Below are 15,694 nucleotides of genomic sequence, written 5' to 3'. Positions count from 1 at the left end.
ACCCAACATTGTCACTATACCAAGGCCTTGATAGGTACACTCTATCTCTCCACAAGATCATAGCACAATGTTGAAGGCATTCCATGGGACACCAAAATGCCTCTCTGATGCACATACTCCACCTAAGATCACCAGAGTATGTCCTCCATCGGACTATTTCCTTCAAGGAAATGTCTATCCATCGGACCATTCTTTATCCAGGTCCATGTACTTTACTTAGGGTGTTAATCCTAACCCGTCATAGTACATGACTCAAGAATGTTTGTCCAAGATGCTTATCCAATCCACCATTCTCCTTATCCACGTGCATGTACTTGACTTAGGGTGTTAATCATAATCCATCAGAACATGACACAAGGAGAACCATGTGTCCAACCTCACTCCCTCTCAATTTGGGAGGAGCAATCCACAAGCCCAAGCTTGTCTCGAAAGTACTCAAACATACCCTTAGGAAGGGGTTTTGTCAAAACATCAGCTATCTGATAAACTGTGGAGGCATTGTAGCTTCACGGCTCCATCCTACACCATATCTCGAATATAGTGATATTTAACCTTAATATGCTTTGACCTTGCATGAAAGACCGAGTTCTTTGTTAGATTTATGCAGCTTTGATTATCACAAAGTATCAAGGTCAAATCCAACACACCTTCAAACAAACCAGCAATCAATTTCCAGAACCAAACAACTTCACGACTAACTTCACTAATTGTTATATATTCTGCTTTAGCAATGCTTAGTGCAACAGAGTCCAGTTTCTTGCTCATCCATGAAAGAATTGTTCTTCCTCTTGGCATGAGCGAAGAATGCAGTGGGGTTGCTTTTATTAGAAGGCATTTCTTGCTCCACCATTCTTGTTTCTTCTTGAATGCGTCTCAACATCAATTCTTCAAACCCTGGAATTCGATCATTGTTGAGTATAGTGGTTCTAAATACATACCACTCAGGTGGAAGTCCTCCAAGGGTGGTGAGAGTAAGTTCCCTATCAAGAATGACTTCTCCAATCGAGAGTAGACCATTCTTGATCTCAATAATCCTCAAGAAATAGGATTGAATGTCCTTATCCTTGCCCTTCTTAATATCCTTCAACTTATTCTTGAGAAATAGAATTTGATTAGCATTACTAACCTTGAACATGCCGACCAACCTATCGTAGATCTCCTTGGAGGTCTTCAATTGGGAGATATATGCCACCAAATGCTTGTTAATGGAATCCCTGATAATCTTCTTCACTTTGACTTCAACCCTATTGTACTTGGTCTTTACAGCAACTGATGCATTTGAAGGAGGCTCAGGGATTTTACCCTGGACATAATCCATCACTTCTTTTTCTTCCAAGGTCAAAACAAGAGACATCTTCCATCCATGATAGTCCGATTTATCATGGAGCTTGTCTTTAGCCGGGAATTAGGATGAGGAACCCATTGAGCCTTTTGTCCTTGCCCAACTGTCTTGGCGACTGCTCTTTCACTCTTTCTTGGGCTTTGTCTTCACCTCAACTCTGATACCATGTTAATTTTAGGCAACAATGGTATGTTCTATGCTTTAGAGCAATTTTACTTCAATTTCTTAATTAGCCCAATATCAATATCCAGTTTAGCAATCACATCAACATGATAGTAAAATGCAGATAGAACATAAACATAAATAGTAGAAGACAAGCCAACACAAGAGGACACAAGATGTGGCACCAGCCAATGACAAACCCCAATGTGGGGAAACCCTTGATCAATTCTTCTTATAGTCTTTAATAGTTCAGCAGAGAGAGATAGTACAATTTACAAATCCGATCACTTATAACAGCAGCAAAAGAGCCCTAACCAGAAAAGTCAACACTGGTCAACAAGGTAGATTTGACCCTCAACAAATTGGTCAACTTCAGTCAACTTTGGCCTCCAAACAGCAAGATGAATCAGCCCTCAAAACAGCCCAAAAACAGCCCAGTGAAAATCTGGTCAAACAACCCACCTGCAGTCAACCCTAGCTGCAGTCAATGCTAGTCAAACTCAATGTTTAGCCTCGATTTTTGTGCCCATAAATGCGGCCTGCCCAAATAGAGATAGCCCTCACAAAAACACAGTCAAAGGAGCAACGTTGTTGGTCAATGCATGGTCAAACTGTTCCAGAAATTCGGTCAATGCAATCAACGCCCAAAACAGAAATTTCTCCTTTCCTTCACACGTGTGGAGAGAGAATGCTGCCCAGAAATGCATACCCAATCAATGAGGAGAGAGAGAGATGTGTGAGGAGTGAGTGTGTCCAAATGAGGCTAAGGCGTCATGTATTTATAGCAAACGTTGAGGATGAATAGACATGATTGTTGGACTTCTGAGCCTACATAAGTTTGTTGGCCGACCTTGACAATTTGTCCATCATCAAAATAAATTCATAACTTCATTTGTACATGTCGGAATCGGATGATCTTTAGATCAATCCTACACCTCTTGGAGAGAGGAATCCCAGAAAAATATCAGTTGTCATAAATAAGATGACCCATGTGGAGTTTGGCCCTAGTTGCCAATTTAACACTTGTCTACTCTGAAATCGGATTCGTTGTTTGAAGGCCACATGTCCGAATCCGGCGAATTGGATTCGGTTCGACCTAATTCGTGTCTAGATTTCGTGACACGTCGTGTCCGAATGGGACAAGATCGAATCCGGATCGTGTCACAAAATCCGGACACGAATCCAGCAAACCGGGACCCGCGCGGCCATAAAAGGGCGGAAATGCCTCTATTTTGTATCATTTTGTGTCATTTCTTTTGCAAGAGGTGAGCTGTGGGTTTGTTGTTAGGAGTTTGGAGCAAGGAGCCAAGGGTTTGGAGCGTTTTCAAGGAGATTCAAGCAACAGGTAAGTGCATTTCCTCTCTATTTTTTTGCATTTGTATTACAACAGTTTGTATATGCATTTCTTTTACAAATTTGTGCATGTTTTGTTTATTTTTTTTACAGTATTCATGGCTCAATCAAGGGCAGCAGGTAGGGGGCAAAGGAAGGGGAAGAATGTCCCCATTGGAGATGCCCCTCCTCCCCCAATTTCATCAGAGTCTGCTACAAGTAATGTTGAGGGAAGACTTCCTCCTAAAGGTAACATTGAAAAATATCCCTTGTGGAAATATGTCACAAGAGAGGATGGGCCAAGCAGCAAGGGGAAGGGAGGAGGCAATGTGAATTGGAGATGCAACTTTTGCCACAATACTTTCACAAGCACGTATTTTCGTGTGAAAACCATTTGTTGGCTTTACCAGGTTGTGGAGTTGGAGCTTGTACACAAGTTCCTTTACCAAAGAGGAAAGAAATGGAAAAAGAGTTCACTGTTGGTATGGAAAATGTGGCTGCAAAATAAATAAAAAACCAAGAATGATGACTCCCTTCAATTTTTGAGGAAAGGCAGCAACAAATTTCCATTTGAGAGTTCTATTGGGGGACAAGCAACAAAAAGAAAGGCAATTTCACTTAGTCCAATCGACAAGATTTTTCAAAAAGAGAAACGGGAAGAGCTTGATCTCACCATTGCCTTTTTTTCTATCAAAACTTCATATCCTTTAATGTTGCACACTCACCTCTATTTATTGAGATGTGTCGAGCTCTAACTCACGGGTCTCCATCATGGTATGTGCCTCCTGGTTCAGAGAAGCTTAGAACTACATTGTTGACGAAGGCAAAAAAAGAGGTGCAAAAAATGCTTGAGCCTATTAAAACATCATGGCCAAAATCTGGGTTTAGCATTGTTTTTAATGGATGGACAGATCCAGCACGACACCCACTCATCAACTTCATGGTGTCTTCCTTGAATGGTCCAGTTTTCTTGAAAGCAGTGGATACACTTGGAGAATACAAGGATGCACAATATATGGGTGAGTTGTTTATTAAAGTTATTGAAGATGTGGGTGTTGATTCTTGTATGCAAATCATTACAGATAATGCACATGTTTGCAAAGTTGTTGGCATGATTGTGGAAGCTAAATATCCACAAGTGTTTTGGACACCTTGCATTGTCCATTCATTGAACTTAACACTGAAATCCATTGCTTCTGATGTGCTTTGGATTGGTAACATTATTGAGGATGCACGGCATATCCGTAACTTTGTACAAAATCATACAAATTCCCTCATTATCTACAAGGAGTACAACAATTATCATTGTTGAAGATTGCGGATACACAGTTTGCCTCTTCATTCATCATGTTGAAGAGGTTAAGAGAGGTCAAGACCGCTCTTGGGGCCATGGTTATTTCAGAGTTTTGGTCTTTTTGGAGAAAGACAGATCAACTAGCCTCTAAAAGAGTGAAGGACACAGTCCTAGATGATGCTTGGTGGGAGACAGTAGATCTAATTATTCAAATCATGGACCCTATCATTTCTTTGCTTCGATTTGCAGATTCAAACAAACCCATCCTAGGAGAGGTTTATAAGGGATGGGATCCCATGATTGAGTCTGTGAGGAGCATTATTCTACAGAGTGAGTGTCCCGAGTATGAGACATCACCAGAGGCCTTCTGTGGTACTATACAAGATATTCTTGTTAGCAGATGGGACAAGAATTGCACACCTTTACATTGTTTGGCTCACTCATTGAACCCAAAATACTACAGCCATGAGTGGCTGAATGGTGGACCTTCCCGCAGATTCCCTCCTCACATGGATGGTGAAATCTCACAGGGGAGGAAAGATGCATTCAGGCAGGTTTTTCAGGATAGAGCATTGCTTGATGAGGTGGAGGATGCCTTTGCAGAGTTTTCCACTGGCACTGGTCGATTTGCAGGATATGATGTGATTAGAGACAGGGGGGCTAAGAAGCCCTATTCTTGGTGGGCAAATCATGGGGCAACAAGCCCTCCTCTACAGCAGTTAGCCATGAGGCTCCTTTCTCAGGTGACTTCATCCCCTTGTTGTGAGAGGAATTGGAGCACATATGGGAATTTGTATAGTGTTCAAAAGAGAAGGCTTGAGCAGTCCAGGGCAGAGACAATGGTGTATGTGCACACCAACCTTCGTCTTATTTACAAGCAGAGGGAAGAGTGGTTGAAGGGAAAGACAAATATGTGGGATGTCTTTCCTGATGATATGGGTCTGGACAGCAGTGTTGAGTTGGCATTGGCCAACATGGATCTCAATGATCCAGTGCTAGAGCCTGTTAGATTTGATTATGGTGATATTGTAGAGGGGTCATCCTCCAAACCAGCAGATGCAGAGACGACTTTGGATATAGGGGAGGAAGAGGGCGCAGAGGAGAGCAGTGGTGACCATGACGATGAGGTCAGTGATGCTGATTTTGATGATGACTATGAGGATTGATGACTCATGAGTCATGGGCTACCTACTGCCTTGAGGCTTCTACACTTGTAGTTGTTTTGTATTTTCTATTTCTATTTACTATTGGCATTGCACTACCTATGTAACACATTTTGATTTTGATGACTTAATGAGAAAACTACAGTTGTCAGTGTCTTTATCTTACTATCTTGTCTTTCTCCTATTGGATCATTGATGAATTGAATATGTATTATGATTTATCATTTATGAATTTAGAATTTATGATTCATTGATTTATCATTTATGTGACATGTATTTGAATTTTGTATGTGCTATGCATGCTATAATGTTACTAACTTACTTTGTAAACAGTGAAACTTACATCTAGATGAAGATCTATGTTTGAAATCAATGAATTTGTATCATTAATGAGAATTTGTGTAAGAAATATCTAATTTTTAATATATATATATATAACGTATCCAAACGTGCCCTGTTTTGAGGGGTCAACGTGTCTAAATCTGACACTCGAATCCCTGTATCCAACGAATCCCGAATCCACGTGTCAGGTTACTTAGCTTGTCTAGAGATTAATAGCTCTAATTAGCAGATCTATCAATTGGAGCACAAAGAAATTCAAATAGATAAGAGAAATAATAACTTTTATGGTGGGCAATGGCCAAATCTCTGCAAAACAAATCGTTAGATAAGTATTGAAGTTTAACACAATGGGCTCTTAAGCTTTCTTGTCTTGGGAGTTGGTTGGTCCAACCGAAGACTTTCCCTTACGCCCAAGATCTGAATACCATAAAATTCTCTACACACTTAAGATCAAGTTATTAGATCAATGGAGGCATAGATAACAAAATAACTTTCAAAATCTAGAGATACCTGCTAGATAAATCAAATTAAAATGTTTCTCTAAAACCCATCAACTAATACAAGATACATGTGCAAATAGTGAATCCAACAACTGGCTAATGAAATAATAACTTGTAAAAATTTAATTTCAATAGACCATTAAGAACACGATTCAAAAAATAAAAAAATTACCACAAGAAGCAGAAGAGGAACACCACCATGAATAAACCCCAAAGGCTTCTTTATTATTTCTAGAAAAATATTACAGCGATGGAGCTTGACTCAAAGATTCTTTACAAAATTTTCGATGCCAAATAAGGAGAAAATAGCTTCCTTATATAGAAAATAGAGAGATCTAGATTCCCTCCAAGTGGAAAATAGCTAGGTCCAAGAAGTTGCACATTTTTTACTTGATCCTGGATAATAACAACTACTTGGTGCTTGATCCATGCCAAAAATAAATCTCGTCCCTTGATCTTGATGAAGAAATTCGAATTCCATAATAATTCCCTTTTTTCCTGGTCCAAAAAATATTATTTTGACCTTTTTTCCTCAAAAAATCATTTTTGACTTAATCACCTTGGTCCATAAGCTCAATTTTTGTTAAAAATTTGATTTTTTCCTTGATGAAGGACCATGCAAATTGGACTTCTTTTGGACCCATGAATTTTCTTCAATTAATTGGACCCAGAAAATATAATTTTCTTGAAAAAATAATTATTTTTTGGTCCCAAAGAATTTCTTGTGATTTTTTTGCCTTGGAATTGGGTTTGTCAATTTAATTCTTCCTTGGAAATGACCACTTTCTCCAAAATTCGTTTTTCCACTTGGAGAGAATTTTATTTTCTCTCAATTTTAATTTTTTTACCATTTTCTGGCTAAATTTTTGTCATTTTTTGCCAGAAAACAAAAAATAAAATTAATTTTTTTTTACTCAAATTAATTAATTTTTTGGCTTAGGATTTTAATTTAATTTAGCCAAAAAAATTAATTAATTGACACTAAAGGGTATTAATAATTTTTTCCACCCTTAAATATTTTAGCCATGGTGTCTAAATATGAGGGACCATGCACCAAAATATTTTTACATCAAGATATTACAATTAATTCAACCCTTGAAAGGGGAAAACACCTTTAGACATAGACCCTTAATAATTTACCCAATTCTGCGACACAATATGATCTAGTATAGACCAAGTGTGTTTGTAATAAAATAATTTCGCCAAATGTGCTTAAATTATTCTCAAACACACTTTTACAAAAGACTCGATATAACACTAGAACTCACCTAAGACCTTGTCAATGAATTCCACCCTAGCTTTGGGGTTTATGCTAGAAGAAAAACTCTGCCGATTATCTGTGTTTAGAAACACACATAATTCGGTGAGGTTAAAAAACTTCCTAGATTGAAATCCTTTGCCAAAATCAAAGATTTAACTAGGTGTTGTTACATAATTAAATGGTCATACTAGCATCATTTACAATAAACTTACAGAATTTGGGTTTACAACTCTGATAGACTAACGAATGATGATGATGAATCCTAGATATCTGACTACTCGAACATGATGGAATTCCTTTGCAAAAATGTGTATTACTATAGGGTAGTTGACAGGGAGTGGTCAACAAGGTTCTCATTCACTCTCAAGAAGAATGCATTTCCCCAAGTTGGAGTCTATTTTACACCTCATATTATATGAAGTTCCACTTTGTGATTTTCATCACACTGAATGAGATTTGTTGCTAGTTCCTTGGAGTTCTTTGGCTTGGGGGAGTCTCACTTCTCCTTGGTTGGATGATTGTGCTTGTTGCTTGGTGGTATTCTTACGTCTACTTGCCTTGTTGATCACCCCTTCATAGCACTTATGAATGGTTGTGGAGCATACTATCTTATCATGGTGTGGTTTGTATATATGCTTAACTTGGATATGGATGATGGTTCTAGACCCCAAAAAATTAGATGATGGTGCTAGGAGGTCGAGGTGTCATGATGTTGTTGTTGTTTCCTAGTAACTTGATGTATTGATGTATGATGTTGGTGTCACTAAGAGGGGATGTTTGAATTAAAAGAGGGGTACTACATATGATTTGATGGTGATCTAACCTCTTCCTAAGCTTGAATTAAAAGAGGGGTACTACATATGATTTGATGGTGATCTAACCTTTTCCTAAGGTTGGATAATGAGATGTAATAATCCCTTGGTGGTGATGTATCTTAGGTTTGGCTTTATGTTTTGTTATCATGATGGGGTTTTGCTAGGGAAAACATCTTTTATTTACATCGAACAACACTTTAGCTCACCCCTCATTGGCACGCATGTTCATGGTGATTTAATATACTGGTCATTAGTAATAATCGCTTGGTGGTGGTGTATCTTAGGTTTGGCTTTATGTTTTATTATCATGATGGGGTTTTGCTAGGGAAAACATCTTTTATTTACATCGTACAACACTTTAGCTCACCCCTCATTGGCACGCATGTTCATGGTGATTTAATATACTAGTGATTAATTGGAGGGTGACTATGCTTATATCTAGACATTATCCATTGTGCACACATGTTGACGTTGATTTAACTATTTAATTGTTAAATTAATCGTAGTTATCCAAATTAAGATTAATATCTTGGGCACCCACTTTATTAGCTTCATTTTCACACTTGAAGGGTTAGTTGGAGATGGTTATGGAGGTTTTTTATTGGGAGGCATGTGGCATACTTGGAGGGCCATACATAAAGCACATTACATGCATTTACTCGGTCGTCTTACAATATTTGGACATATCTTTAGAAGGTGAACTTGTGGAGACACTTCTTACTATGCTTGGAAGTGTATAATCATCTATTTTATGGAGTTTTGGCATGGTCAAAACCCAAATTCACCCTTATCTTATAGGATTTGGTTGTTGGAGGTTGCCCACTTAATGTTTTGGGGTTTGAATACTTCATATTGTACATTCAACCATGGAATTGGTTGCCTTGGGATTTGCACTTGTGGATTAATTACATGCATGTGGACCACTTTCAAATTTTGGATGTTTGTTAAGAAGCATTCTCCTAGGAGTAATATTTTATTGTTATATCTCTTATGCACCCTAGAGGATGCACTTTGTGAATCCTTCCAGGTAGACTAGTGCGGCACATCCTTTTAGATTGAATAGTATTTTATTATAATTTGCATGCATACATTCTTGGAGGGTGAATTCTATGTGGACCCATTTAGTATTTGACTTGGTATAATACTTATTTTTGGATGGTGTGTCCTCTCTTAAGGCTAGTGTCCAAGTGTCTTGATATTGTCAACCATGGATCTAACTACTCCAATATTTTATTATTTGTAGACTTTTCATGGAGTTAGTTATAAACATAATAGATTTTATCGTATAAGAGATTTAACTCGATATATATAATGAGGAGTTTCTCTCCATTTTATTTGTAATCTGCAATTGGAGGATTATGGTGTTAGGCTCCCTTATGTGTCAAATCAGAAGATTAATGAAAGATTGAGGTATTGATCCACTTTCTTTTATGATTTATTTATGCTTTTCAATTGTTGTTCATGTCATAAACGCTTCTTGTTGTCATTCTTTTATAAAGGCTTAGTAATGAATTCATTCATCTAGGAGTAAAGCAATGTGAGGAGGTTCTCCCTCTAGCTTTATTTGTTGTTTTATTTCTGCACTTGTTCTCTTTTCTTCTATTAATACCTCCTTCACATTTATATTGACCAGTGGCACCCTAAGCTCTCCAACTTGATTCTATAGCTTATTTTCAAGAAACACCTTGAGGTAAATTCTATCAAACTAGTTCCTTTTACCTTTAAGTACAAATCCAAGTGATGAATGCATCAAATAAGTTCTTTCGTCCAAGAAGTTGAATGTGGTAAATTAACCCTTCCCAGCCATATAGCCTACCTCAAAGTAGTTGATTATAACACACCAGCTCTGTCATACATTCAATGTTTCATGACTCCACTAGCCCTTAGATTGATAGGCACTGATCCCTCATCATTTCATTCTAGTGTTTCTCCTTTTCCTTCCTCTCTTTTCTTTCCCATTGCCCCGTTCTCATTTCCACTTCACTTCCACATACTACAACCACTTTGTTTGATGAAAGCTTACTTTTGATGTTCACCTTTCCATAGCCTTGATAAACCTATCCTTAGAGAAGCCCCCCTTGAGTCGGAGAGTATCCAAACAAAAGATAGAGAAATATCTATTGAGGTGACAATGGGTAGCCTTCGTAAGTTACACAAGACTAGCCCCTTGATGCTCGTGACTTTAAATCATTTGGGAGTGTCAAATTTTGTTATAACAATTTGGCATCATTGCCAAGAATAAAGCTCATTTTCTCAGAAACATTCTTTGAGCGTTTTGTTTGGAAGATTGTTAAACACACACATGGCAACAACATAATCTGAAAGATAAAACATGAGAATACAATTTTATTAACAAATGATATACATTTATAGTACATGGTTTGACCATTGGGTTTCACATCCCAAGGTCTCTTGGACTCCTTTTGTCTATTCGGCTTCCACACTAACCCATTGAGGATTAGGTGTCCAACATTCCCCCCTTTAATCCGAAGGTTATGTATGAGTCCAAGAAGAGAGCTGTAATAAAAATGTGCAAAAATGCATGGCAGCACTAGGCTGAATGTGCTCTCTGAAATTTTGGTATAAAGGGCGGTGATTTAAGGATGACCACCAACACTGGAACACTTAGTGCAGTTCCCGGAACTCTTCCAAAACTGGCAAGATGCTGAAGTCTTCTGCTAGAGGAAGTGCTCCTATTGTTTTGAAGAGGGAAACCTTCAACCATGAAAGGGAGGTCTCACCCCACATAAAAGGGAGAACTTCAACCTGAAAAGGGAAGCCTCAACCTGTGATGGTTTAAGGATGACCAACAACTCTGGAATGCTTAATGCAATTCCTGGAACTCTTCCGAAACTGGCAAGAAGATGAAGTCTTCTGCTAGAGGAAGTGTTCTCAATTTTGTTCCTGGAATTCTTCCAGAACTGGCAAGAAGCTGAAGTCTTCTGCTAGAGGAAGTGTCCCAGATTACCAACTGAAGGCATGTTCAGGGGCATATTTGTTTCTGGCTACAACTCTGAAACTGGTGTGGCAGGTTGTGGCTTAGGCTCGCTTGATGTGACTTTGAAGCTTGTAGATGACCATCATTTCCCCCCTGTCAGATACAAGGTGAGATGATGGAGAAAACTCAACTGCAAGACTGTTCAATACTCTAAAACAAGTTCTGACATGTGACTGGAATATCTTCTTGGCTATTGATGCCCATTGCCAAGAAGCGATCCCTCCAAGATGAATCTTTGTTCTTGCAGGACGTTTGTTTTTGAACCCTCTGTTTGAAGAATGACTGGTTTTATGACAGTGCTTACATGGATGAAGATCAAAACAGTGATCTTTCAGATGGCCAACTCGGTCACAGTGTTGGCATTTCACAATCTGTTGTTGTTGTTGTTGCTGTGGAATGGGCAAATTCTGGAACAGCTAGAGGTGAACTGTCATGAAGGAATCCAGCACTCTGAAACTGAATGGGCTTTGAGTAGTCTGGAATATGAAAGGACACATCCTTGTCATATCCAAGACCAGTCCTGTGTTTGTTGTGGACAAGCTCTTCCCAAGGTCTGATGATGGGCTTGGGAAGTGCACGCTGAACTTCTGCATCTGCATGTAACCTTGCTGCTTTATGGGAGTCTGTTTCAATCTTCTGAATAGAAACAAGTTCAGAATGACTCCTCTGTTTTAATTCTTCTTGCTGTCGCTGAGATTTGAGCTACCAAAAATCAATTTTCTCTTGTGCATTTTGTAGACAGACCTGAATGTCTGTGAGAGAAACTTTGCTGACTTTTAATGTATCATGAGTAGTAGACAATATCAGAGTTTTGGGGAACTCTAATACTTCATTGATTTTGCCCATTTTTTCTTTAATGTCAGAATTACACCTTAAAAACTGATCACAACTACTACTCAATGCAGAAAAGTAATATCCACTCACAGTACACAACAATATCCTTTATAAATGTGCAGCAAATGATCAGTGTGCAACCAGCAAGCACCAATTGCAATCTATTACATAAAAATAAGAGTTTACTCATGACCATCACTATGTTCTGACAATACAACCGACTAAACTCTTCTCCACAAAAGATTACTTTTATCTGTCAAAACAATCATTGCCTTTATATAGCCCACCAAACTCTTATGCTGCAGTCGAATCAAGGAATCAATGCATATATATGTAGACAAAAACTATAATGAGTTTTAAATACAATGCCACACTAGGGCAGCAACAACTACAAACTTGCTTGGATCCTTCAAATACTCCTTCACTTTCAAAGCAGAAATGATGGCTATCAAAATTTCAACAACTATAGCACCATGTCATGGACAGGACTTGAATGCTCATATATAAATGCTTTGACTAGGGTATGAACAAATATTCTCTAATCTTGCCACTTCTTCAAAAAAAACAATCTGCCCTCATATATCACACAGAATTTATGGAGAGCTAACAACGCATATGCCAGAATGCAATATATAGAGAGTCAACAATACCTCCAATATTCCAATAAGAATACAGTGACCCACTTGTAGGAGCTACGCACCAATGAAAGGATTATTCCACATGTTCATGCATGTATGAACGCACAGAGATGAACCAACCAGCTCGTTGCTTTAACACACAGCTTCTCTTGTGCGAGTCTCTCTGCTCTCCACGCCACTGCGAAGCTGTTCTGCGGTGCTTCTGATTCTCCAAACTTTCACATCTATAGCTATTTGATCATATCGATCATGTTGAGGCGTTTGCAAGATAAGACAGAAAATATATTCAATTTGTTAAACACAAATATTTCACACACGGCCTCTATCATATGGTTGATCTTCAAAATATATATCGACCAGAATATAACTCCAATTCCTAGTCAACACATGTTCTTAATAAAAATGATTTAATGTAGGGTCGTTCAGTATTCCACCAGTGATCAACACTCCAACATCATCCACGGTCTTCCACCAAAAGCATAGCAACGTTTATGGGAACAGAAATATCAGATGCTGCCTGGCTAATGGTATTTTACCACCGCCCAGCAAATGATGGCAATGATTTACACATTCAGAACAAGAGACTGATGCGATGGAAAAATAGCAGATCAATGAAAGATAAAAATGAGACATCAATTGGCAAACGACTTTGCACAATTAGCTAGGCCTTTTCAGTCAAGCATCAGGTCTCAACCATGGGCTCAGGTCCTGATCCCTCGCCAAAAGCAATTTTGGTTTTTTGTTGACTAGTGAATTGAATTAAACAAGATGTCCTTGATAACCTGTGACATCAGTCCATGCACTTGCTCAACAGTAATTTTTGAGTTGTCCTTCCTTTGTGGAGGCGCCAGAAATGAGCTTACACGTGAATGCGCCAATTGACTTTCTGCTTGCTCTAGCTTCTTCGCAAGATCTGAAATTTGACCTGCAACATAATCTCGGTTCCCTAAGAGTGGCGAAGATGAAAGAGTATTCACCCAATATTTATTCCATAAGAAGTCCAAGAGGTGAGAATCAAGGGATGACTTGAAGTATGTAATATCCAGAGCATAATACCGCTTGCAGTGAACACCAAAATCCTCAATTTTATTCAGAGGGATTGTTTGATACTCAGAGGCAGGCTCATCAGGAGGTTTGTATCCATCAGGGTATGTTCGAAAAGCACCAATCTCAACTTTTCCAGCAGATACAGTTCTTGTGGGGTCTATGACTACTGCTAAGAAAGGTTCCTGAAACTGCTGATTAGAAACCTGTGTATGCACATCAATACCAGAAAGCCAGCAACCAAATTGAGGCTCAACTCAGCCACTCCCGTGGCAGATGCTCGGAGCATTGTTGCAAAATCAATCTTGATGCTTTCTCCTGGAATCAAATATAAACTAAAATCAAAACGAAAATCATAGAGATCAAGGAACACATCCGTTCTTCTTGGTAGAAGCTTGTTTCTTCTTCGCGGCTTCAAGTTTCATCAGGGTAAGAGATCGATTAACCATCAGGCAGCGGTAGAGAGGAAGGACGAGTCTAAATTTGAAACCTGCGCTCTAGCTGTCAGTGATGTCAGTTTCTGCAATATGGGCAGAACAAGCAAACCATGTCAGGGCAGCGCATTATATGAAACAGTGGATTATATCATGTCAGGGCAATGCATTATATATGCATCAGGATTATATGTCAGGGCAGCGCAGCGTTATATGCAGGTAATTATAAAAAACCGGTCAGAGAAGAGCAGAGGGGCAGCGCTCTGTATGCAAGGCAGAAAATAGCCAGAATAGGGAGTTACAAAGCAGAGGGAAGCCAAAAATGGCGCTGGAGAAATGACAGAGGTGGCAGCTAGAATTTAGCTGAGAAAATATTCATAAGTGATGGCAGAAATGACCTACACATACAGACCATAAAACAAATGGCTCAAAGTAATTATGCAGGGCAGGAATATGCCTGCTCTGATACCATGTTAAACACACACATGGCAGCAACATAATCTGAAAGATAAAACATGAAAATACAATTTTATTAACAAATGATATACATTTATGGTACATGGTTTGACCGTTGGGTTTCACATCCCAAGGTCTCTTGGACTCCTTTTGTCTATTCGGCTTCCACACTAACCCATTGAGGATTAGGTGTCCAACAAAGATATTTCTCTTATCTTGGCAACTCCACATTTGATGGATTGTTGATGTGGAGGTGGGGACAACAAGAAAACACTTGAACTCACCTCGGCAATTCCACATTTCAGGTTTTGTATGGGGTATTATAGTATGCATGTATTTTCAGACTTCAACACTTTGAAGATTTGAATCAATGGCACCATCTAAAGGGAAGTTTGGGGAAGATTTATTTACCCCATTGGATTTTTCAAGCATTCCTAGATCTCACCATCATCTTCAACCTTGGATTTGAATTCATGTTCCAAGATTTTGGGGACAGCCCCTTTTGGCTTCTATGCATATTTCATCATCCACGAAGTTTATTGCAGAAGATAATATTTTTCATGAAGATGTTTTGATGACAATTTTATGGAAATGTTATCGTGATATCAGCCCTAAAGAGATAAAGTCATTTCCATATATTGTCAAGAAATTTCGAAATTATTGTACGTGTGGATATGGTAATGAGAAGCAAGTAACAGATTTGTATAAAGCATATTTTTGGCTTAGAATTTGTGCTAAAGTAGAAAATAAACTTATCGCTTTGATGCTTGTCCATGAGAAGGTCCCTTCAAGTTCTCTCTTGGTTGAGATTAAGATGAGATATGTTACTGATGCCTACATAATAAAATATATTAGAAGGAAATTTGTTCGTCTTAGGATAAATTGCAGCCTCATTATCCATCTCATAAGCCACTTTCATATTGTATTTCAGAAACGGGTGATATATTTGTGGAAGAACCTTATGCAACCCCGCATATAGAAAACATTGGTCATGAAGTTTCCACCTCACTCACACATGATGACAAGGGTAGTGTAACTTGTAATTCTTTTCAAAGTTCAGATTTTGATGATAGAACAAA

General features: G+C 38.5%; 2 pseudogenes across 1 annotated transcript in view; both read right to left on the bottom strand.

The window, feature by feature from the left end:
• Positions 1 to 15,694, bottom strand: part of LOC149228221 (RNA-dependent RNA polymerase 6-like) — an 89,407-nt pseudogene that overhangs the window by 27,667 nt on the left and 46,046 nt on the right. The window lies entirely within an intron of this gene.
• LOC149228222 (COP9 signalosome complex subunit 5-like) overlaps positions 13,186 to 15,694 on the bottom strand; it is a 41,663-nt pseudogene continuing 39,154 nt past the window's right edge.

This window comes from Pinus tabuliformis, chromosome J (genome assembly GCF_031772625.1).
Source record: "Pinus tabuliformis cultivar Carrire ecotype Pingquan chromosome J, CPIR1, whole genome shotgun sequence".
NCBI lineage: Eukaryota > Viridiplantae > Streptophyta > Pinopsida > Pinales > Pinaceae > Pinus > Pinus tabuliformis.
This window is presented reverse-complemented; position numbering and strand designations above follow the sequence as displayed.